Genomic DNA, 25,336 nt, shown 5'->3' on the forward strand with positions numbered 1-25,336 from the left:
AAGTTGCAGATGTTGAGTGATCTGTTGTGTATTTCCAAGCATTGGTTCAGTTAGATGTAGTCCACACAAGCTGAGCGATGTACTGGGCACGTTACAGTGAATATAAAGGAAAAAGACAGTTGGACCAAAACAATTTTTATTTTACATTGGTTACATTAAAAACAGTTGTTGAAAAAAACACTAAGTGCTGTCTCTAGAATTACAGTACTAAGTTTTTGTACACTGTTTACTTAAACAGTGGAACAACATCAAACCATACTGTCAACTTCGATTTTGTCCTTCCAAACTTGTGTTTAATATAAATGGGAAAACAACTATGTTAAAATAGCACATCATTGTGTCTTTAATATAAATAGGGTGGAGCGGTTGGTTTAGCTCAGTTGGCTGGGCAGCTGATTCATGATGCAGATCGACAGCACGGGTTCAATTCCTGTACCGGCTGAGGTTATTCGTGAAAGCCCCACCTTCTCAACCTTGCCCCTTGCTTGAGGTGTCGTCTTCCTCAGGTTAAATCACCATCAGTCAGTGTTCTCTCAGGGACAATGGAGGGGAATTATGCTTAGAACCCAAGGGAATAGGGGAGATCCTAAATGAATGCTTTTCATCGGTAAGGAGAGGGACTTGTTGACTGGGAGTGTCTCAGAGGGAGGTGTTGACCCTTTAGAGAGAATCTCCATTACAAGGGAGGAAGTGTTAGGTTTTTTAGGTAACATTAAAACTGACAAATCCCCAGGGCCTGATGGCATCTACCCTAGACTGCTCAGGGAGACGAGAGATGTAATTGCAGGGCCTCTGACGGAAATCTTTGTCTCTTCATTGGACACGGGTGAGGTCCCTGAGGATTGGAGGATAGCGAATGTGGTACTGTTATTTAAGAAGGGTAGCAGGGATAACCCGGGAAATTATAGGCCAGTGAGCTTGATGTCCGTGGTAGGGAAGTTGTTGGAGAGGATTCTTAGAGACCGGGTGTATGCGCATTTGGAACGGAACAATCTCATTAGTGACAGACAGCATGGTTTTGTAAGAGGGAGGTTGTGCCTTACAAATTTGGTGGAGTTTTTTGAGGAAGTGACAAAAACGGTTGACTAAGGAAGGGCCATGGATGTCGTCTATATGGATTTCAGTAAGGCATTTGACAAAGTCCCTCATAGCAGGTTGGTTAAGAAGGTTAAGGCTCATGGGATACAAGGAGAGGTGGCTAGATGGGTAGAAAACTGGCTTGGCCACAGGAGACAAAGGGTAGCAGTCGAAGGGTCTTTTTCTGGCTGGAGGTCTGTGACCAGTGGTGTGCTGCAGGGCTCTGTACTGGGACCTCTGCTATTTGTGATATATATAAATGATTTGGAAGAAGGTGTAACTGGTGTTATCTCCGCGCCCGCTGGGGTTGGGGTGCGTTATCGACCCTAATAATCACATTTTAATTTGATGTTTTTAAGTTTCCTTTGTACTTTGATTTCTGTTCGGGCTGTTCACCCTCCTTTTTGGGGAGCTGCCCTTTTTACTTTGTCCTGACTTAATCTGAGTTTGTTTATTTGGTTTGACCTAAAAAGAGGGCAAGTTTGCGGATGACACGAAGATGGCTGGACTTGCGGATAGCGATGAACATTGTCGGACAATACAGCAGGATATAGATAGGCTGGAAAATTGGGCGGAGAAATGGCAGATGGAATCTAATCCAGATAAATGCGAAGTGATGCATTTTGGAAGAACTAATGTAGGGGGGAGCTATACAATAAATGGCAGAGCCATCAAGAGTATAGAAACACAGAGGGACCTAGGTGTGCAAGTCCACAAATCCTTGAAGGTGGCAGCACAGCTGGAGAAGGTGGTGAAGAAGGCATACGGTATGCTTGCCTTTATAGGACGGGGTATAGAGAATAAAAGCTGGAGTCTGATGTTGCAGCTGTATAGAACGCTGGTTAGGCCACATTTGGAGTACTGCGTCCAGTTCTGGTCGCCGCACTACCAGAAGGATGTGGAGGCGTTAGAGAGAGTGCAGAGAAGGTTTACCAGGATGTTGCCTGGTATGGAGGGTCTTAGCTATGAGGAGAGATTGGGTAAACTGGGCTTGTTCTCCCTGGAAAGACGGAGAATGAGGGGAGACCTAATAGAGGTGTACAAAATTATGAAGGGTATAGATAGGGTGAACAGTGTGAAGCTTTTTCCCAAGTCGGAGGTGACGATCGCGAGGGGTCACGGGCTCAAGGTGAGAGGGGCGAGGTATAACTCCGATATCAGAGGGACGTTTTTTTACACAGGATGGTGGGGGCCTGGAATGAGCTGCCAAACGAGGCAGACACGCTGGCATCGTTTAAGACTTACCTGGATAGTCACATGAGCAGTCTGGGAATGGAAGGATACAAACGAATGGTCTAATGTGTGTGCCCCAGGGATCTGTTCTGGGACCCTTGCTGTTTGTCATTTTCATAAATGACCTGGATGAGGAAGTGGAGGGATGGGTTGGTAAGTTTGGCGACGGCCCAAAGGTTGGTGGGGTTGTAGATAGTCTGGAGGGATGTCAGAAGTTACAGAGGGGCATTGATAGGATGTAAGACTGGGCGGAGAAGTGGCAGATGGACTTCAACCCAGATAAATGCATAGTGGTCCATTTTGGCAGGTCAAATGGGATGAAGGAGTACAATATAAAGGGAAAGACTCTTAGTACGGTAGAGGATCAGAAGGACCTTGGGGTCCGGGTCCATAGGCCTCTAAAATCGGCCCCGCAGGTGGAGGAGGTGGTTAAGAAGGCGTATGGTGTGCTGGCCTTTATCAATCGAGGGATTGAGTTTAGGAGTCCGGGCATAATGATGCAGCTGTATAAGACCCTCGTCAGACCCCACTTGGAGTACTGTGCTCAGTTCTGGTCGTCTCATTACAGGAAGGATGTGGAAAAGATTGAAAGGGTGCAGAGGCGATTTACAAGGATGTTGCCTGGATTGAGTGGCATGCCTTATGAGAATAGGCTGAGGGAGCTTGGTCTTTTGTCCTTGGACAGACGTAGGATGAGAGGAGACCTAATAGAGGTATATAAGATGTTGAGAGGCATAGATCGGGTGGACTTTCAGAGGCTTTTTCCCAGGGTGGAAATGGCTGCTACAAGAGGACACGGGTTTAAGGTGCTGGGGAGTAGGTACAGGGGAAATGTTAGGGGGAAGTTTTTCACATAGCGGGTGGTGGGCGAGTGGAATCGGCTGCCGACAGTGGTGGTGAAGGCAAACTCAATAGGGTCTTTTAAGAGACTCCTGGATGAGTACATGGGACTTAATAGGATGGAGGGTTATAGGTAGGCCTAGAAGATAGGGATATGTTCGGCACAACATGTGGGGCCGAAGGGCCTGTTTTGTGCTGTAGTTTTCTATGTTTCTAATTGGACCAATGAGCGGCACAGGCTTGGAGGGCCGAAGGGCCTGTTTCCTGTGCTGTACTGTTCTTTGTTCTTTTGTTCTTAAAAGGGAGAGCAGCCAATGGTCATCTAGGACTGTAGCAACATTTTATTTCAATATAAATGGAACAACAACTATGTTAAAATAGCGCATCATTGTGGTTAACATGAACGGCAGTGGTTAGCACTGCTGCCTCTTGGCGTCAGGGACCCAGGTTCGATTCCTGGCTTGGTTTACTGTCTGTGCGGAGTCTGCACATTCTCCCCGTATCTGTGTGGGTTTCTTCTGGGTGCTCCGGTTTCCTCCCACAGTCCGAAAGGCGTGCTTGGGTAGGTGCATTGGCCATGCTAAATTCTCTCTGTGTACCCGAACAGGCGTCAGAGTGTGGCGACTAGGGAATTTTCACAGTAACTTCACTGCAGTGTTAATGTAAGCCAACTTGTGACACTAATAAATAAACTTTCAACTAAAAAATTGTTAAAATAGCACATCCTTATATGTTTAATATAAATGTATTATCAATGCATTAATATATTTGATTTATTATTGTCACATATTGGGATGCAGTGAAAAGTATTATTTCTTGTGCGCTATATAGACAGAGCATACCATTCATTAAGAAGGAAAGGAGAGAGTGCAGAATGTAGTGTTACAGTCATAGCTCGGGTGTAGAGAAAGATCAACTTAATGCAAGGTAAATCCATTCAAAAGTCTAGCAGCAAGGAAGAAGCTGTTCTTGAGTCGGTTGGTACGTGACCTCGGATTTTTGTGTCTTCCACCCTATGGGAGAAGATGGAAGAGAGAACGTCCAGTGTGTGGGGGTCCTTAATTATGCTGGCTGCTTTGCCGAGGCAGTGAGAAGTATAGACAGAGTCAATGGATGGGAGGCTGGTTTGCGTGATGGATTGGGCTACATTCACGACCTTTTGTAGTTCCTTGCAGTCTTGGGCAGAGCAGGAGCCATACCAAGCTGTGATACAGCCATATCATCTATTATTACTACAACTACTTATTTGTATCAAACCTTTAACATATAGGGCGGCACGGTAGCATAGTGGATTGCACTGCTGCTTCACAGCTCCAGGGACCTGGGTTCGATTCTTGGCTTAGGTCACTGTCTGTGTGGAGTTTGCACATTCTCCTCGTGTCTGCATGGGTTTCCTCCGGGTGCTCCGGTTTCCTCCCACAGTCCAAAGATGTGCGGGTTAGGTTGATTGGCCATGCTAAAATTGCCCTTAGTGTCCTGAGATGCGTAGGTTAGAGGGATTTGTGGGTAAATATGTAGGGTTATGGGGGTAGGGCCTGGGTGGGATTGTAGTCGGTGCAGACTCGATGGGCCGAATGGCGTCTTTCTGTGCTGTAGGGTTTCTATGATTCTATGATTATAAAATGCCACAAGGCACTTCACAGAAGTGTTCTAAATTAAAATTTAAGACCAAGTCACACACAAAGATATTGGGGTAGCTGTCCACAAACTTGGTCAGAGATAGGCACCTTAATAGGAGAGGGGCAAAGAGATTTCTGGAGAGAATTAATTAAGGACCCCACGCACCCCAGACGTTCTCTCTCCCATCGGGGAAAAAGATACGAAAGTCTGAGACCACGTACCAACCCACTTAAGAACAGCTTCTTCCCAGCTGCTGTCAGACTTTTGAATGGATTTACCTTGCATTAAGTTGATCTTTCTCTACAGCCTAGTTATGACTGTAACACTACATTCTGCATTCTTTCATTTCCTTCTCTATGAATGGTATGCTCTGTGTATATATAGTGCGCAAGAAACAATACTTTTCACAGTATGCTAATATGTGTGACAATAATCAATCAAATCAATCAAAGATAGTGGAAAGGCATTTGGAGCAAAGTTCCCACTAAACTGCACAATAACCTGAGTAAGAAGTTTAACAACACCAGGTTAAAGTCCAACAGGTTTATTTGTCTCACTATTTGTAACAAATAGTGTGACAAATAAACCTGTTGGACTTTAACCTGGTGTTGTTAAACTTCTTACTGTGTTTACCCCAGTCCAACGCCGGCATCTCCACATAATAACCTGAGTCACAGTGAAGGCTGCACCCAAGTCGGCCACTTTTTAACTTAGCATATGTTCGCTGCTGTGTAAATAAACTTAAAGGAGTTGTGCACTTAAATCGCCCGGTGCTCCAAAACAAAATTGGAGGAATCATTGGTCAGGAAGTGAGTGACTCACAACAGAATACTCGACCTTGTGTCCAGTTAAACTTTTGGTCAACGGTGACCTCCAGGATGTTAATACTGGGGAATTTGACAACTGTAACACCGTTGAATGTCAAGGGGAGGTGGTTTGAAACTCTCTTGTTGGAGATGATTATTGCCCGGCACTTATGTGACACAAATGTTACCTGTCACCTATCACGCCAACTGAACTATTACCAGTACTAGTTTAACCAGAAAGTTTTGTTGGTCAGAGGTGCTACATAAATCCGATAAAGTGAGCAATTCTTTGTGTTGCAATCATTTAACTGCTCTTGAAACAATTTATTAATAAAGTTCAATGCTCGATGGAATGATCTTCCTTTTATGTAGCCCCTGTCGGTTCCAAACTACTTTGCAGCCATTGAAATGTTTGAGTATAGTTGTTGTAATGGAAATGCAGCAGCAATTTGTGCACACCAAGATCTCATAAGGAGCAATTTACTGATAACCAAATAATCTATTGTTAGAGGGACGCTGGAAGAACTCTTTAAATAGCCCAGTGGAATATTTTACATTTACTTAGGTCAGCTTAATGTCTCATCTGAAAGTTGTCAACTCTTGACAGTGCAGTGCTCTCTGTACTCCACCTATTGCAAGTATTATTCCAAATTTACTAACTTGGATGTATTGGCTTTGTTGAGCAGATAGCCCTCTTTGCTCTGAATTGCAAGCTTGTGGGTTCAAACCCACTTCAGAATTTGAACACACAATTTAGAAGATCCTTTGGTACTGGAGGTTTTGCCGTTCAGGTGAGCATAAAAGATCCCTTGGTAACCAAGGCAGGATTGGCCACTGTTCCCTCAGAGAATCATGAGAAATAGCATACACCTGTTTGGACTTTTGTAGGAACTTTGTGTGTGATTAGTTGCCGTGTTTACTTACACAGCAGAGACTGCATTTCAAAAAACAATTCCATTTCTGTGAAATAACAACAGAAAATGCTGGATAAGCCCAGCAGGTCTGGCAACATCTGTGGAGAGAGAAACAGAGTTCGAAAGAAGAGTCGCATGGACTCTATGTTAACTCTCTTTCTCTCTCCACAGATGTTGCCAGACCTGAGTTTTTCCAGCATTTTCTGGTTTTATGGCAGATTTCCAGCATCTGCAGTATTTTGCTTCTATTTTGTGAAACTTTGAGATGACATAAATGGGGCTATATAAATGCACATTGTGCTATTTTGGGTAAGTAATGCTACACTTTTTAAAGGAGAAATCAGGAACTCTAATAGTGGTGATTGTAACGTGGTTAGGTGCATTGACCCAAACAGGTGCCGGACCGTGGCGACTAGGGGAATTTCACAGTAACTTCATTGCAGTGTTAATGTAAGCCTTACTTGTGACTAATAAACTTTTTACTTTTTAAAAAAAATATAATTGCATGCGGATTTGGCTGCATCTAGTTTTTCAAGATGGTGATTGAAAAGTTCTGAACTGTAATTTTTTAACCAATGTTACCTGTCACCCATCAGGGTTCTGTTATGACCCACAAGACATTTTCTTGACTCTAAGCCACGCACAGAGTTGCCACATTCTGCTGGTTTCCATCCACGTAGCTTTTCCCACCTGCATGATATGCACTTAACGCAGTGCTGACCACACACTACGCTGACTGTGAGAGCTATGTGCTGTCTCTGCGTCCAATCAAGTGTAAGTATTTATTTTGTTTTAACCACTTGAAGTTTTTTTTATACATTCATGGGACATGAGCGTCGCCAGCTGACCCATCCCTAGTTACCCTTGGAGGGCAGTTGAGAGACAACTATATTATTGTGGCTCTGGAATCACATGCAGGCCAGGTGAGGACGGCAGATTCCCTTCCCTAAAGGGCATTAGTGAACCAGATGGGTTTTTCCGACAATCAACAATGGTTTCATGGTTATCAGTAGATTCTTAATTCCAGATATTTTGAGTTTCAAACCCGGGTCCCCAGAACATTTGCTGAGTTTCTGGATACCATGAGGCCATCGCCTCCCCATAGTTCTATTAATAAATGAATGATTAAGCATTTTCCGTAACTTATGAAATATTCGGCATGCATTAAGTATCTTATTCAAGGGAGATGGTTAGCGAACATGCTTGATTTCAATCTTGTGGTCTCTGAGATGGAGAGCCACTCATGAGACCCACTCACCAGCCTTGGTTGCCCATTGCTACTTTAACGGGATGTAGGCATCACTGGCATGACCAGCATTTTTGTTGTCCATTCCTGGATTGCCCTTGAAGGGGTGGTGGTAATGGGGCAACACCTTGAATAGCTGCAAGCCCATGTGGTATGGATACACCCACAGTACTGTTAGGGAGGGAGCTCCATCATTTTGACCCAACAATAGTGAAGGAATGGCAATATATTTTCAAGTTAGGATGTTCTGTGACTTGGAGGGGGACTTACAGATGAAGGTGTTTTCATGCATCTGCTACCTATGTCTTTTTAGGTGGGAGAGGGTTTGGGAGGTGCTTGTTGAAGAAATTTCAGCTTTATAAAGCATGTATAATTCCACCCCCCTCTTCCTATTTACTGCTTCATTTTATGTGACTTCAGTGAACTATTTTTATATGCAAGAGAATCTTCACCCCAACCTTTTAGATCTCTAGAAAATATATTGGCTACAAATCTAGGCTCTGTAAGCACTGTTGATTTTGATGTTCCAGCATCCTTGTGGGACTGTTGCCATGTGCGAGTGTGGCGTGTATACCGAAAGCATGCGGTGGACAAATTGTATCATAAGTCAATAGCCCCAGCCTGCAATATTGGATCTTGCTGGTTATGTTAATGTCCTCACCTAAACAAGCACAGCTGAACATGCATTCAGCTCCTGATTCCCCAACACCAGTGCTGCTTAAAGGCATCATGACGGGACTTTCAGATGAGGCACATTTGAAATTTCTTGCTGCTATTTCGAACATTGTCATGTGCTACTGAAGGAGCTTTCAAGTTGTTGGAATCAGAAGAAAGTGATGCGGGACGGTTTGCTAGGAGTTGAATAGAGTTGAAGGCCTCTGAACTGAGAGCTTGCTCTTATTGAGGCTATGGTTACAGAATAATGGAGTAGAGGAGGAAGCTGTGCACAGAGGGAGGAGGAGGCTCTCAGTACCCATCCAGGGTATCGAGAGAGCACTTCTCCTATCTCCACCTTGGCCAGGAACAGTGCCTGAAGTGGTTATGCTTCACTAAGGAAATGGTTGTTGACCAACTTATCCACGAGAATCTGCTGACATGAAGGAGAGCAAGGCCAGCACTGCCAGTTGGTATCAAGGTCATGATCTTCCCCAGACCACACGAACGGAGCTTGTGTGACAAGACCAGTTTTACAACTAAGAATTTTGTGGAACAAACCATCAATGTTCTCAAACCAGGACTCAAGGGGAGGCGATGGCCTAGTGGTATTATTCTGGGGGCCAGGTTTGAATCCCGCCACGGCAGATGGTGGAATTTGAATTCAAATTTTTTAAAAAAAATCTCTGGAATTAAGAATCTACTGATGATCATGGAACCATTGTCGATTGTCGGAAAAAGCTCATGTCCCTTTAGGGAAGGAAATCTGCCGTCCTTACCTGGTCTGGCCTACATGTGACTCCAGAGCCACAGCAATGTGGTTGACTCTCAACTGCTCTCGGGCAACTAAGAATGGGCAATAAATGCTGGCCAGCCAGCAATGCCCATGTCCCATGAATTAATAAAAAAAGACTCCACTGTGTGGGCTGCTCAGTGGGAGAGTCCCACAATACTTGCCAAATTCATGCTGTCTTGATGTGTTCTTACACAACCTACCTCTGAGGGTGGTGCAGTGGTTAGCACTGCTGCCTCACAGCACCAGGGACCCAGGTTCAATTTTGGCCTCAGGTCACTGTCTGTGTGGAGTTTGCACATTCTCCCCGTGTCTGCATGAGTTTCCTCCCACAGTCCAAAGATGTGCAGGTTAGGTTGATTGGCCACGATAAATTGACCCTGGTGTTAGAGGATTGACAGGATAAATATGTGGGGTTAGAGAAGTGGGGCCTGGGTGGGATTGTGGTCAGTGCAGACTCAATGGGCTGAATGGCTCCTTCTGCACTGTAGGGATTCTATGAAATTCTATTCTATGTTGCAGCCCTTGTCATCAGGCCTTCAGCCGGGAGGGGGAAGCGAAAGGAAGGAGGCATCCAGGACATCATGGCTTGAGACAGGTTCTCCGAGAGTGCATCAGCACAGTCTGATCCCTTGCTGTGGCCCATCTCTATTGGCTAAAATCCTGAAATAAAAGCACAACAATGGGTGAGATTCTACAGCCTCCCAGCCATGTGTTTCCCACCGGCAGGAGGTAGATTCTCTGGTCCCACCGCTGTCGATGGGAATTCCTATTGACATTCCCCACACCGGCAGGAAACCCGTGGGCTACCGGCGAGACCGGAGAATCCTGCCGGCCTGAACGTCTGGAAAATTCCAACCAATATCTCCAATAATAAATGTAGTACTCCATCTTTTCCCTCTGTGCCTGTCTTGTGGGTGCCTTTGCTGTCCTAATTCTCCCATGCCGTGCTACCTCTGCAGTTTGGCCAAGAGGCCTTTCAGGTCAACTGAGCCGGCTAAACCTGGAAGGTCCAGATTCAGACTGTTCCATCCCCAGAATGGATGGCAAGTGAGCTGGCTGCTTGAAAGGCATCAGTGTAGGGACCTGATGGAGTGGCAGTGGTGGGAGCATGACTGCTGTTATCTTGAAAGGGCTGCAGGTTCCTGCTCTACTTGTATGGGGCAGAGCCTTAGCGTTCTGAGTAATCTGTTGGAGAATAGATTGCTGAACTGCTGTCAGACCATGCAAGTCCACTTGAAGATTGATATCTGTGGGGTTGGGTGAAAGCAAGATGTGCAAGATCACACCATCTGCAGCTGCTGCTTCATACCAGATTGTAGAATAAAGATGAAGTGCGATTTGGGTAGCTGCTTAATGAAGTAGCTGTACTTCAGAATGGGTGGTTTCAGCAATGCTGTTTACAATCAACTTCCCTCCACTGAGGGATTTAAGGGATGCAGCTGTACCTATAGCTCTGTTGCTCCCTGTGCTACGTGTCACCTTGTCCTGTAAGAGAGAGGGAAGATTGCCAGTGCATGTGTTGCAGTACAGCTGAATGTCTGGATGTATGTGGAAGTTGCAAGATGTAGTTAGCAAAGTAAGTGTGTGAGGAAGTGTGGGCGTCATGGTGGCACAATGGTTAGCACTACTGCCTCTTGGTGTCACGAGCCTGATTCAGTTCTAGCCTTGGGTCACTGTCTGTGTGGCGTCTGCATGTTCTCCCCGTGTCTGTGTGGGTTTCCTCCTGTTGCTCCGCTTTCCTCCCACAGTCCAAAGATATGCAGATGAGGAGAACTGGCCATGCTAAGTTGCTCCTGAGTGTTCCAAGATGTGTAGCCGTGGTAAATGTATGGGGATACAGGGATAGGATTGGGGAAAGGGCCTGATTAAGGAACCCTGTCCGAGAGAGTTTGTGCAGACTTGATGGGCCGAATGGCCACCTTCTGCACTGTAAGCATTCTATGGATTCCATATCTGAATGTTAGACATGAATCCTGATCGTTGAATGCTGACAGAAACATAGAAAATAGGAGCAGGAGGAGGTCATTCGGCCCTTCAGACCTGCTTCGCAATTGATTGTATCATGACTGATGATCTAACTCAATAGCCTGGTCACTCGTTTCCCCCCCCCCCCCCTTCCCCCAATGATTTGGTGACGAGGATATGGCACATTGAGGTGAGGCTGGTACGAGCTGGCATTTTGAAGATATGTTCACTGCACTTGATGATTCGTATAAGAACATTGTATTCTTCCAGCACTGCACCAGATTTGAGGGCAGATTCCTTGCATTAATCTTAATGTCTGCCCGCTCCCATGCCCTCCACTGCCGGAATGGCCTGTCCACTCCCTGTGGAATTTGATGTCTCATCGTTCCAACTTCTGGGCTAAGGTCACCAGTGTGAAATTTGTGAACCTGGGAGCCCTCTGTCTCTGGGTTACTGCTCCACTTGGTGTTGGGACTATTTCAGAGAGTGTTTCTCACAATTGCTACTGGCCCATTTTAAATGATGCAGGCCGTCTTTGAGAAGTGCAAGCTCACACTACAAACATTTTGATACCTTGGCTCCTGCTGGTCAGCAGCGGGTTTATTGCTGGGCTAAACCCCACACTCATGGAGATGAGCGCACAATGCAAAGATTGCATGCTGCCTGCATCAGGTGGATGGACAGTTGGGTAATCCAGCATTCCTGTGCCTACAAAACAGCCATATAGAATTTTTAACCCATTGACTTCTGTCCAAATCTGATTATCAATTGGTGACAAGGATATGGCACATTGAGGTGAGGTTGGTAGGAGCTGGCATTTTGAATGTGTTCACTGACCTTGATGTTTTGTGTAAGAACATTGTATTTAGGTGGATTGGCCATGCTAAATTCTCCCTCAGTGTACCCGAACAGGCACCGGAGTGTGGCGACTAGGGGATTTTCACTAGGGCCTTGTGATTGGGGACTCCACAATTAAGGGGACAGATAGGAGGGTCGGAACTAAAGGTAGGGACTCAGGGTTGGTGTGTTGCCTACCAGGGGCTGGGGTCCGGGATGTGTCTGACAGGGTATTCAGGACTCTTGGGGGGGAGGGAGATAAACCACAAGTTATTGTACATGTGGGGACACACGACATAGGGAGGATAGGGGAAGGGGATATTAGGCAGGGATTTATGGAGTTGGGGTGGAAACTAAAGGCCAAGACTGACAGAGTGGTTATCTCTGGACTCTTGCCTGTACCACGGGATAGTTTAGAGAGGAATAGGGAGAGGGAAGGTTTGAATTCATGGCTGAGGGGATGGTGCAGGAGGGAGGGGTTCAGGTACTTAAGCAATTGGGGCTCGTACTGGGGAAGGTGTGACCTCTATGAGAAGGATGGTCTACACCTTAATCAGAAGGGGACCAATATCCTGGGGGGTAAATTTGCTAAGGCCATGCAGGGAGGTTTAAACTGATTCGGGGGGGGGGAGGGATCCTGAGTAGTGGGGCTGAAAGTGAGGGATGCATGGATGGGGACTGCAATGCACGGCATTGCAGAGGTGGGGTGGAGCAGGGTTTGAAATGTGTATACTTCAATGCCAGGAGTATTCGCAATAAAGTGGGTGAACTTGCAGCGTGGATCAGTACCTGGGACTTCGATGTTGTGGCTATTTCAGAGACATGGATAGAGCAGGGGCAGGAATGGATGCTGCAGGTCCCGGGGTTCAAATGTTTTAGTCGAAGTAGGGAAGGAGGTAGAAGAGGGGGAGGGGTAGCATTATTGGTCAGAGATTGTATCACAGTGTCAGAGAGGAGGTTTGATGAGGACTTATCTGTTGAGGTAGTATGGGCGGAGATTAGAAATAGGAGAGGAGAGGTCACCCTGTTGGGAGTCTTTTATAGACCTCCTAAAAGTTCTAGAGAGGTTGAGGAAAGGATTGCGGAGTCAATCCTGCTTAGGAGTGAAAGTAATAGGGCAATTGTTATGGGGGATTTTAACTTGACTAATATTGACTGGAATTGTTATAGCTCTAGCTCGTTAGAGGGGTCAGTTTTTGTTCAAAGCGTGCAGGAAGGTTTTTTGACTCAGTATGTAGACAGGCCAACTAGAGGTGAGGCTATATTGGATCTGGTGCTGGGAAATGAGCCAGACCAGGTGCTAGACTTGGAAGTTGGTGTGCATTTTGGTGATAGTGACCACAATTCGGTTACGTTCACCTTAGTGATGGAAAGGGATAGGCATGAACCTCGGGCCAGTGGTTTTAGCTGGGGGAAGGGTAAATATGAGGCTATTAGGAGAGAATTAGGAAACATAGGTTGGACTAGGAGATTACAGGGACTGGGAACGTCCGACATGTGGAGTTTTTTCAAGGAGCAGCTACTGCGAGTCTGTGATAGGTATGTCCCTGTCAGGCAAGGAGGAATTGGTAGGGCTAGGGAACCGTGGTGCACCAAAAAAGTTTCTTTGTTGGTTAAAAAGAAAAAGGAGGCTTATGTTCGGATGAGACGTGAGCACTCGGGTAGTGCACTAGAAAGCTTTAGATTGGCTAAGAGGGAGTTGAAGAGCGAGCTTAGAAGGGCTAAAAGGGGACATGAGAAGACTTTGGCGGATAGGGTTAAAGAGAATCCTAAGGCGTTCTATAGGTATGTCAAGAACAGAAGGTTGGTTAGGGCAAGTTTAGGGCCAGTTATAGATGGCAGAGGGAAGTTATGTGTGGAACCGGAGGAGATTGGTGAAGCATTGAACCAATATTTCTCTTCGGTGTTCACGCAAGGGGACATGAATATAGCTGAGGAGGACACTGGGTTGCAAGGGAGTAGAATAGACAGTATTACAGTTGATAAGGAGGATGTGCAGGATATTCTGGAGGGTCTGAAAATAGATAAATCCCCTGGTCCGGATGGGATTTATCCAAGGATTCTCTGGGAGGCAAGAGAAGTGATTGCAGAGCCTCTGGCTCTGATCTTCAGGTCGTCGTTGGCCTCTGGTATAGTACCAGAAGATTGGAGGTTAGCGAATGTTGTCCCATTGTTTAAGAAGGGGAACAGAGACTTCCCCGGGAATTATAGACCGGTGAGTCTCACTTCTGTTGTCGGCAAGATGTTGGAAAAAATTATAAGGGATAGGATTTATAGTTATTTGGAGAGTAATGAATTGATAGGTGATAGTCAGCATGGTTTTGTGGCAGGTAGGTCGTGCCTTACTAACCTTATTGAGTTTTTTGAGAAAGTGACCAAGGAGGTGGATGGGGGCAAGGCAGTGGACGTGGTATATATGGATTTTAGTAAGGCGTTTGATAAGGTTCACCATGGTAGGCTTCTGCAGAAAATGCAGATGTATGGGATTGGGGGTGATCTAGGAAATTGGATCAGGAATTGGCTAGCGGATAGGAAACAGAGGGTGGTGGTTGATAGTAAATATTCATCATGGAGTGCGGTTACAAGTGGTGTACCTCAGGGATCTGTTTTGGGGCCACTGCTGTTTGTAATATTTATTAATGATCTGGATGAGGGTATAGTTGGGTGGATTAGCAAATTTGCTGATGACACCAAAGTCGGTGGTGTGGTAGACAGTGAGGAAGGGTGTCGTAGTTTGCAGGAAGACTTAGACAGGTTGCAAAGTTGGGCCGAGAGGTGGCGGATGGAGTTTAATGCGGAGAAGTGTGAGGTAATTCACTTTGGTAGGAATAACAGATGTGTTGAGTATAGGGCTAACGGGAGGACTTTGAATAGTGTGGAGGAGCAGAGGGATCTAGGTGTATGTGTGCATAGATCCCTGAAAGTTGGGAATCAAGTAGATAAGGTTGTTAAGAAGGCATATGGTGTCTTGGCGTTTATTGGTAGGGGGATTGAATTTAGGAGTCGTAGCGTTATGTTGCAACTGTACACAACTCTGGTGCGGCCGCACTTGGAGTACTGTGTGCAGTTCTGGTCCCCACATTACAGGAAGGATGTGGAGGCTTTGGAGAGGGTGCAGAGGAGGTTTACCAGGATGTTGCCTGGTATGGAGGGGAGATCCTATGAGGAGAGGCTGAGGGATTTGGGATTGTTTTCGCTGGAAAGGCGGCGGCTAAGAGGGGATCTTATTGAAACATATAAGATGATTAGAGGTTTAGATAGGGTGGATAGTGATAGCCTTTTTCCTCTGATGGAGAAATCCAGCACGAGGGGGCATGGCTTTAAATTGAGGGGGGGTAGTTATAGAACCGATGTCAGGGGTAGGTTCTTTACCCAGAGGGTGGTGAGGGATTGGAATGCCCTGCCAGCATCAGTAGTAAATGCGCCTAGTTTGGGGGCGTTTAAGAGATCCGTAGATAGGTTCATGGACGAAAAGAAATTGGTTTAGGTTGGAGGGTCACAGTTTTTTTTTTAACTGGTCGGTGCAACATCGTGGGCCGAAGGGCCTGTTCTGCGCTGTAATGTTCTATGTTCTATGTAACTTCTTTACAGTGTGAATGTAAGCCTAATAATAAAAAAAACTTGAAAAAAACACCAACTAAAGTAGCCACTGAACATACTAATTAAATCTGTGTGGACATTTCTTCAATAAGTCTTGTATAAGTTGCTTACAACATTGTAAGAAAGTATCACTGCGTAGCTTGGCATTTAACAAGCTACAGTTTTGAAGCGAAAACAGTCCCACGAATGAATTAAATTTGAGTTCAATGCGAGGGTGATTAGAATCCTACAAACCCTACAGTGCAGAAAGAGGCCATTTGGCCCATCGAGTCTGCACCGACCACAATCCCACCCAGGCCCTATCCCCGTATCCCCACATATTTACCCGCTAATCCCTCTAACCTACACACTTCACGACACTAAGGGGCAATTTTAGCACGGCCAATCAACCTAACCCACGCATCTTTGGACTGTGGGAGGAAACCAGAGCACCCGGAGGAAACCCACACAGACACGAGAAGAATGTGCAAACTCCACACAGACAGTGACCGAAGCTGGGAATCGAACCCAGGTCCCTGGAGCTGTGAAGCAGCAGTGTTAACCACTGTGCTACCGTGCCGCCCCTTGTTGTAAGTGTTTGAGCACAAGTATTTGAGAGAGAGCTGCTTTTCTGTCACTACACTGCTGCAGATCATTTGAGGGTTGCGACGACCCGTACCTAAGAAAACCTTTAAAGTTTTGAAAATGACTACCAAAATACACACAGATTAAAGATGAGGGGGGGGCGATTTTCCCCCCAAAATTCTAAGTGCTGTGTTGGAAAAATGGTGTGAATCATGATTGTCTTTTCAATGGGAGTTCAGACTCCAATCTCCTCACTCTGCAATACAGAGGTCACAATTGTGAATATCATTAAAAGCTTGAGGCCCCCACCCCCAGCTCTCCAGCAGTGGGAGATGTACGTGCGTCAGAAACGCCTGCGCAAATCCCATGAATCAGCGCACATGTACGTCTCCCAGCCCAACCCACCAAACAATTAGCAATGGGAGAATCGCCCCATGATTTTTCGATTTGAAATGTGAGTCAAAGTTTATTTATTAGTCACAGTAAGGCTTGCATTAACATTGCAATGAAGTTACTGTGAAATTCCCCTAGTTGCCACCCTCTGGCGCCTGTTCAGATCAATGCACCTAACCAGTACGTCTTTCAGACTGTGGGAGGAAACTGGAGCACCCGGAGGAAACCCACGCAGACACAGGGAGAATGTGCAAACTCCACACAGACAGTGACCCAAGCCGGGAATCAAACCCAGGTCCCTGGTGCTGTGAAGCAGCAGTGCTAACCACTGTGCCGCCCCCTGTGAGGGTGAGTCAAATCTGGCAAGAGACAGTGGTGGCTCAGCGCATCTGGCTTGCATGCACGGACCTGAACAAACTAGGAAGGTTTATTAAAAAATCTAATTCTAGTAAAATTGTAAAAGCAAGCAAAAGTGTTAATGGCTACAAAAACCTAATAAAATAAATCGTCTCCATTGTTTTTCAAGCAGATCTTGTTACATAATTTAACCATTTAAGTTGAAGTTTAATAGGTGAATTGTTAGCTGGCAAGTTTAAACGCGTTATGGTCAAAGATGTAAGATTCTGAGCGACATTGGGAACAGGAGTGTTAAGAGTGATGATTATTTAAGCGGTGCCTTCTCAGTACCAAGCTGCGCTGGAAACGTGCCTAATTGGTGGAAGTAAATCGGATGGAAACTCGTGGCTTCTGCCAGTTTTACTGTTTATGAGCTCCCGACGCCAAAGCAGCTTTTAAATACAAAACCACTTCCTAAAACAAACTGCTGATGTAATTGTCTCAGAAACTGTTCTTTTTAAGGTATTTTAAGGCAACTGAAGTTCACTGACTGCCAAAGTGCAGTTCAAAGCGTTTTGTGGAGATCTGCAAAAGCTGGTGGGAGCATAAAAGCCCCATCTTGTTTTTTTGAAGGCCTAAGCAGCACTGGAGCCTTTACCAGATGGTGCAGGAGTTTAGTTCAGCAAACAAGTCAGATTTATTGATCCAGTGTTGCAGCTGTTGCCAGATTAGCTACTCATTTTAAATTGCGAGGCATTGTCTCTAATCTATGTCTTTGGTCTAACAGTTGACTGGTGCTCAATTTCAAATGTAAAAACCTGGTTGTATTTCTTAAAAACTGGTCCCCGTAATCCTCAACTGACTTGTAGAAAGGTATTGACAGAAGAGTGGTCTTCCCTCACTCGCCCTCGCTTTCACACTCGTGTATGTGTACACACACTCACTCGTACTCCTACACACTCGCGTCTACACTTATTCGATTTGATTTGGTTTATTATTGTCACACCTATTAGTATACAGTGGAAAGTATTGTTTCTTGCGCGCTATACAAACGAAGCATACCGTTCATAGAGAGGGAAATGAGAGAGTGCAGAATGTAGTGTTACAGTCATAGCTAGGGTATAGAGAAAGATCAATTTAATGTAAGGTAGGTCCATTCAAAAGTCTGACAGCAGCAGGGAAGAAGCTGTTCTTGAGTCGGTTGGTACGTGGCCTCACACTTTTGTATCTTTTTCCCGACGGAAGCAGATGGACGAGAGAATGTCCATGTTGCGTGGGGTCCTTTAACTATGCTGGCTGCTTTGCTGAGGCAGTGGCAAGTGTAGACAGAATCAATGGATGGGATTCCTCGCGCATCTATCTCCAATTCTACTGTGATGAAATGCTGCTGCAGACCATACTCAACAGTGTTAAGTTTGAACTTGAGCTTTATTTTTATTACTAAAAGGAAATTGGGTAGGACAGAACCATTAAAATGCAGAGGAGGCCGATCAGCCCATTGAGTCTACACTGGCTCTCTGAAAGAGCAATTTACCTAATTCCATGCTGCTGCCTTGTCCCTGGACCCTTGCACATTCCTCCTTAGACAGCAATCCACTTCCCCTTTTGAATACCTCGATCAAACCTCCCTCCATCACTCTCTCGGGAAGTTTGTTCAGACTTCAATCATCCTTTGGGTGAAAAGGTTTTTCTTCACACCACTTCTGCTCCTTTTGCCTATTATTTTGAATCCATACTCTCTCTCCTTCTTTGATGTAACCTTGAGAGGAATAGTTCTTCACTATTTGCCCAGCCAATACCCCTCCAGATCCTGAATACCTCCATGCAATCTCCTCTTGGCCTTCTTTTCCCCAAGGAAAACAGATCCAACCTCTCCAATCTATCCTCCATAGATACAGTTCTTTATCCCTGGAATTATTCTTGTGAATCTCCTCTGAATTATCTTGAATGCCTTCATGTCCTCCAAGTACAAGACCCAAAATTGGATGCAATTCTCCAGATGAGGCCTGTCTCATGTCTTATACAAGTTCAACGTGACCTCCTTGCTCTTGTACGCAATGCCCCTATTAATGAAATATAGGATACCATATTTTTTATTGACTGCTCACTCAACATGCCCTGCAATCATTTGTGTACAAACACACCAAAGTCCTTTTGTTCCTGCACCTCCTTTAAAGGATAGGGAAAAGATTTTTCCTCCTATGAAGGTAACTACCTAAAACAGGAGATAGGCCTGTTACATATATAAATAAGAGGTGACATTCTAAGGTTTTATGGTTCTCTCGGTGAAATTGGGCTGTGATGGGCAAGGAATGCATCAGTTCTGCCCCACTCAGGATTTTCCGTAGCCACTGCGACCTCAGCAGTGATCATTAACAAAAGGCAATGTTTCTGTCTTCACAGCCACTGGAACCTTTCTCAATGTTTATATCTCTGCACCTGATTTCTCTCTCGCCATCTTGCACGCTTCCAAGCTGCGGTTTACATGGACTGTAACTTGGCTAACACTCCATTACCTCCAACTGGACGGAAGCAGCCAGATTTTCATCCTCTTCTCCTTTTACATTCATCCCTGTGTGGTGAGTGTCACTGGTCATCATTAATTGTCTTTGGAAAGGTGGTGATGTGCCACCTTGAACTGCTGCAGTCTTGTGGTGTAGCTACACCTGAGGTGTAAGGAAGGGGATAGCAACTCTCACTGGCCCTTTGCACTCATTGGAGTGGCTTATCCTGTATTGGTCCTCTGCTTCACCCAGCTCTCGCCTGTCGATCCAAGTAGTTGTTAGCCTGCAACTGTAGCCACACCCCAGTAAACTGCTTTGATGGGTGGGCCAAACCAGACGAGGGTAGCTGTCGGGTTTCCTAACCTCGGTGACTTAAGGATTTCTCCAACTTGGCATGGGAAGTTTGATTCTGGTGAACTGGGTGGTTAATCGAAGGTCCCATGATCATGAAGCTGGGTTAGCACAATGTTGTGGAACACTTGGAGCTCAACAGACACAGAAATTATCCTGGTGACCCAACGCATCTGGATCTAACTCCCTCCGTCAGACTTGCTTCGCCACTGGACCAAGTTGGTCAGGACCAGAAAGTGAAGCTGACTCTTCCTCGGCACAATGGTTAGCACTGCTGCCTCACCACACCAGGGACCCGGGATCGATTCACGGCTTGGGTCAGCTGACAGACCTGAAAACAACGCCTCTTGTTGATACTGTTCAGGCTAGGTACAAGATGAATTTACCTGAGGAGAGTCAACTTGAAGAAATCATTATTTTGAAGTGGATGTGGAAAAGAATAGAATAATTGTGTGCAGTTCTGGTCACCTCACTACAAGAAAGATGTGGAAGCGCTGGAAGGAGTTGCAAAGGAGATTTACCAGGATGCTGCCTGGTTTGGAGGGTAGGTCTTATGAGGAAAGGTGAGGGAGCGGAGGAGGCTGAGGGGAGACTTAATAGAAGTTTATAAAATGATGAAGGGGATAGATAGAGTGAACGTTCAAAGACTATTTCCTCGGGTGGATGGAGCTATTACAAGGGGGCATAACTATAGGGTTCATGGTGGGAGATCTAGGAAGGATATCCGAAGTAGGTTCTTTACGCAGAGAGTGGTTGGGGTGTGGAATGGACTGTCTGCAGTGATAGTGGAGTCAGACACTTCAGGAACATTTAAGCGGTTATTGGATAGGCACGTGGAGCACACCAGGATGATAGGGAGTGGGATAGCTTGATCTTGGTTTCAGATAAAGCTCTGCACAACATCGTGGGCCGAAGGGCTGTTCTGTGCTGTACTGTTCTATGCTCTAAAACTGGTGTAGGGTTTTCTGTCAATCTTGGCTTCGATTCCCCGTTTGGGTCACTGTCTGTGTGGAGTTTGCATGTTCTCCCTGTGTGTGTGTGGGTTTCCTCCGGGTGCTCTGGTTTCCTCCCACACTCCAAAGGTGTGCAGGTTAGGTTGATTAGCCATGAGCCTGCTAAAATTGCCCCTTAGTGTCCTGGACATCTGAGTACATGGGGCAGTACAGTGTTAGCACTGCTGCCTCACAGTGCCTGGGTTTGAGTCCCAGCCTCGGGTCACTGTCTGTGTGGAGTCTGCGCATTCTCCCCATGTCTGCATGGGTTTCTTCCGGGTGCTCCGGTTTCCCCCCTCAGTCTGAAAGACATGCTGGTTAGATGCATTGGCCATGCTAAATTCTCCCTCAGTGTACCCAAACAGACGCCAGAGTGTGGTGACTAGGGGATTTTCACAGTAGCTTCATTGCAGTGTTAATGTAAGCCTACTTGTGATACTAATAAATAAACTTTACTGTAGGTTAGAGGGATTAGCAGGGAAAAAATGTGGGGTGATGGGGATAGGGCATGAGTGGGATTGCTTTCAGTGCAGGCTTGATGGGCCAAATGGCCGCCACCTGCACTGTAAGGTTTCTGTGATTTCCAATACACTTAACTGCCCTCTGATACAACTGAGTGACTTGCTAGGTTATTTCAAACTGCTTGTAGTGTAACATTTAAGAGGTGTTTGTGTGCAATAAAGGTTCGTTCATGGAAAATGCTTCGTAATGGTAGAAAGAGAAATGGTATTTTAAAACTGAAAAGGCAAACGGTATGGTTTCTGTAAATGATTAGAAACCCAAAGAGTTGTGCTACATTTAGAAGTACTGTGAGTGTCTAGTACTTACTGTACTTACAAATGGAAAGGGATTCTTAAGGCTTTGGCGATTACATCATAGACATCTGAACTATAAGGAGATCCTCAAGGAGCTAAATTTATTCTGGCTGCAAAAAAGATTGAACGGCATATATAATTCTATTTAAAATGTAGAGGTTTTATATGGTAAAGCCATGTGTGGAGCTAGGACTCTAATTATACATAGGAAAATGTATGTATGGTGTTCTGTGGTACTTTTAGATTGAATTTTTGATAAGTTCATCTTAACTCTGTACTTTTCTCAAAAACCACTTTCTAAAAAAACATTACTGTTTGTCTCTGGGTCAGTCAGATAGCTTTGATGTAATCTTGTATAATATAATAACTTGCTTCATTCGGTGTGCTTTTAAGGTTTACTTAATGTTGGCTGATGAGCAGAATCATCCATGTATGAAATCTGTGCTCTTCTAGTCGAGAGCCGTGATATTGGGAGGCCTGTGATTTAAATGGATTGAAAATCAATATCAGGAACACAGATCTGAACATTTAGACCTACGGTGTCGACCAGATGTGATGCTTGTTTTTGCTGCAGTACAGAACTAACAAAGGCAAAGGATCCATTAACAAACACTCTGGAAAAACACAAGTTTAAAGTTTATTTATTAGCGTCACAAGTAGGCCTACATTAACATGGCAATGAAGTTACTGTGAAAATCCTGTAACAGTGGCATGTAAAATTCGTACTGAGCAAGTTATTTCACATTCTTTAGAATATGTCAGCGTGTTTCCTCCCGTGTTTCATTGGTATGAGATTCTGCTGCCAATTAGATACAGTATAAATGTATACTTTAACTTTGACACTGGTTTCTTGTGGGTGGCCCTGCTTTGTCAGCAGTGACAAAAAGACTGTAATCTATGCTTGTCCCAACTAGAGTTGCGGTTACTACAGTTACTGCTCAGTTGTGTGAAAGAGAGAAACCCAAACACAAAAGAACTGTATATGCTGGAAATGTGAAATAAAGACCATGTGCTGGAATATCCAGGAGGTCAGGCAGCATCTGTGAAGAAAAATGGAGTTAACTGTTTAGCAGTGCTCCCTCAAAGCGCCAGGGACTTGAGTACGATTCCCGGCTTGGGTCACTGTGTGGAGTCTGTATGTTCTCCCCATGTCAGCATGGGTTTCCTCCCGGTGCTCCGGTTTTCTCCCACAGTCCGAAAGACGTGTTGGTTAGGCACATTGGCCATATTAAACTCTCCCTCTGTGTACAAAGAACCAAGAGAACAAAGAACCATACAGCACAGGAACAGGCCCTACAGCCCTCCAAGCCCACGCTGCTCCCTGGTCCAAACTAGGCCATTCTTTTGTATCCCTCCATTCCCACTCCGTTCATGTGGCTATCTAGATAAGTCTTAAACGTTCCCAGTGTGTCCGCCTCCACCACCTTGCCCGGCAGCGCATTCCAGGCCCCCCACCACCCTCTGTGTAAAATACGTCCTTCTGATATCCGTGTTAAACCTCTTCTCTCTCTCTCTCTCTCTCTCTCTCTCTCTTCCCCCCCCCCCCCCCCCCCCCCCAATCCTCCTCACCTTGAACGTATGACCCCTCGTGAACGTCACCACCGACCTGGGGAAAAGCTTCCCACAGTTCACCCTATCTATGCCTTTCATAATTTTATACACAACTCGAACAGGCGCCGGAGTGGCAACTAGGGGATTTTCACAGTAACTTCATGCAGTGTTAATGTAAGCCTCCTTGTGACTAATAAATAAAATTAAAATGCTTTTTAAAAAAAAAAGACTTGTTATTTGAGGAGGCAAACCTAAGTTTGATTTTGATTTGATTTATTGTCACATGTATTAGCATACAGTGAAAAGTCTTGTTTCTTGTGCGCTATACCGACAGAGCATACCATTTATAGAGAAGGAAAGTAGAGAGTGCAGAATGTAGTGTTACAGTCATAGCTAGGGTGTAGAGAAATATCAACTTAATGCAAGGTAGGTCCATTCAAAAGTCTGATGGCAGCAGGGAAGAAGCTGTTCTTGAGTCAGTTGGTACGTGACCTTAGACTTTGTATCCTTTTCCCGACTGAAGAAGATGGAAGAGAGAATGTCCAGGGCGTGTGGTGTCTACGCTTCCCGAGGCAGCAGGAAGTGTAGACAGAGACAACGGATGGGAGGCTGGTTTGTGTGATGTATTGGGCGTTGATTTTTAGCTAATTTGTTAATTCCTTTTTGACTCCTGGAGCAAGCATAGATATTGAGAGATCATGTAACTGTGTAGTGTAGGCCAGTAACTTTGGAAGTGTGGGGGTAACCTGCAGTAATGTTTAGTACAGTTATGCCAACTCTTTCTTTTTGTGAATCAATGCACCAGCAATTATATTTGTGTTGGCATCCTTCCATCAATGAGAAATGATGCATGTGCGGCAAACAGTCTGTTTTGGTAAGGGAGTCTTCGTTTGCTGCACCTTTGCAGATGGTCGTGGGAGCCAATTCCTGAGGGGCAGCTTCTGCCCCAGGAGGCTGCCAAATTATATTATAGATTGTTTGCAGCGTTGCTGCCTGTTCCCGAGCTGCTGTAGCCACTGGTTGTTATCGTCGTACATGCCAGCCCATGGGAGGTGTCCTATTTCCCTCTTTTGCCAGGCCCCCATGTATGATAGTCAGTGCTTAGGGCCTTCATGTCACACCGGCAAGCATCCTTGAAGTGGAGCCTTGGGCACCCCACAAATCGCAGGGCTCAGCTCCTTCATCACACTGAAGGTCTTTGGTTACACAAACATCTTCCATCCTGCAGACATGCCCCATCCACCAAAGCCGCCTGTGAAGCTGCTTACTTAGTGACTGTGCACTTGGAGCTTTGCCTATGGAAGACCCATTGCATTTGGAATACAATATGGAGAAGTGTGAGGTTACGCACTTTGGAAGGAAGAGTGGAGGCATAGACTATTTTCTAAATGGGGAAAAGCTTAGGAAATTCGAAGCACAAAGGGACTTGGAACTCCTTGTTGAAAATTCTCGAGGTTAATGTGTAGGCTCAATCGGCAGTTCGGAAGGCAAATGCAATGTTAGCACTCATGTCGCGAGTGCAAGGATACAAAAGCAGGGATGCACTTCTGAGGCTCTGTAAGGCTCTGGTCAGACCCCATGTGGAGTATTGTGAGCAGTTTTGGGCCCCGTATCTAAGGATGGATGTATTGGCCTTGGAAAGGGCCCAGAGGAGGTTCACAAGAATGATTCCTGGAATGAAGAGCTTGTCGTACGGGGAACAGTTGAGGACTCTGGGTCTGTACTCGGAGTTTAAAATGATGAGGGGGGGGATCTTATTGAAACTTACAGGATACTGCGAGGCCTGGATAGAGTGGATGTGGAGAGGATGTTTCCACTCGTAGGAAAAACTGGAACCAGATGGCACAACCTCAGGCTAAAGGGACAATCCTTTAAAACCGAGATAAGGAGTGATTTCTTTAGCCAGAGAGTGTGAATATGTGGAACTATTGCTGCAGAAGGCTGTGGAGGCCAGGTCATTGAGTGTCTTTAAGACAGAGATAGATAGGTTCTTGATTAATAAGAGGATCAGGGGTTATGGGGAAAAGGCAGGAGAATGGGGATGAGAAAAGTATCCCCTTGATGATGAAAGTAACCATGATTGAACGGTGGAGTGGCTTGATTCTGCTCCTAAGTCTTATGATCTTATGGCATTTGTAATTTTTGTCCTGCAAACAGCAAAAATGGAAATGATTGATCTTCCTTTCCTGGTAGCTGTAAGTCTCCTGGTTTCACAGCAAGATGAGAACACAGGCTTTGTAAA

At 45.4% G+C, this 25,336-nt stretch overlaps 1 protein-coding gene across 1 annotated transcript in view; it reads left to right on the top strand.

The window, feature by feature from the left end:
- LOC144499643 (myosin-IIIb) overlaps window positions 1–25,336 on the top strand; it is a 154,835-nt gene that overhangs the window by 18,593 nt on the left and 110,906 nt on the right. The window lies entirely within an intron of this gene.

Source organism: Mustelus asterias, chromosome 1 (genome assembly GCF_964213995.1).
Source record: "Mustelus asterias chromosome 1, sMusAst1.hap1.1, whole genome shotgun sequence".
NCBI classification, from domain to species: Eukaryota; Metazoa; Chordata; class Chondrichthyes; order Carcharhiniformes; family Triakidae; genus Mustelus; species Mustelus asterias.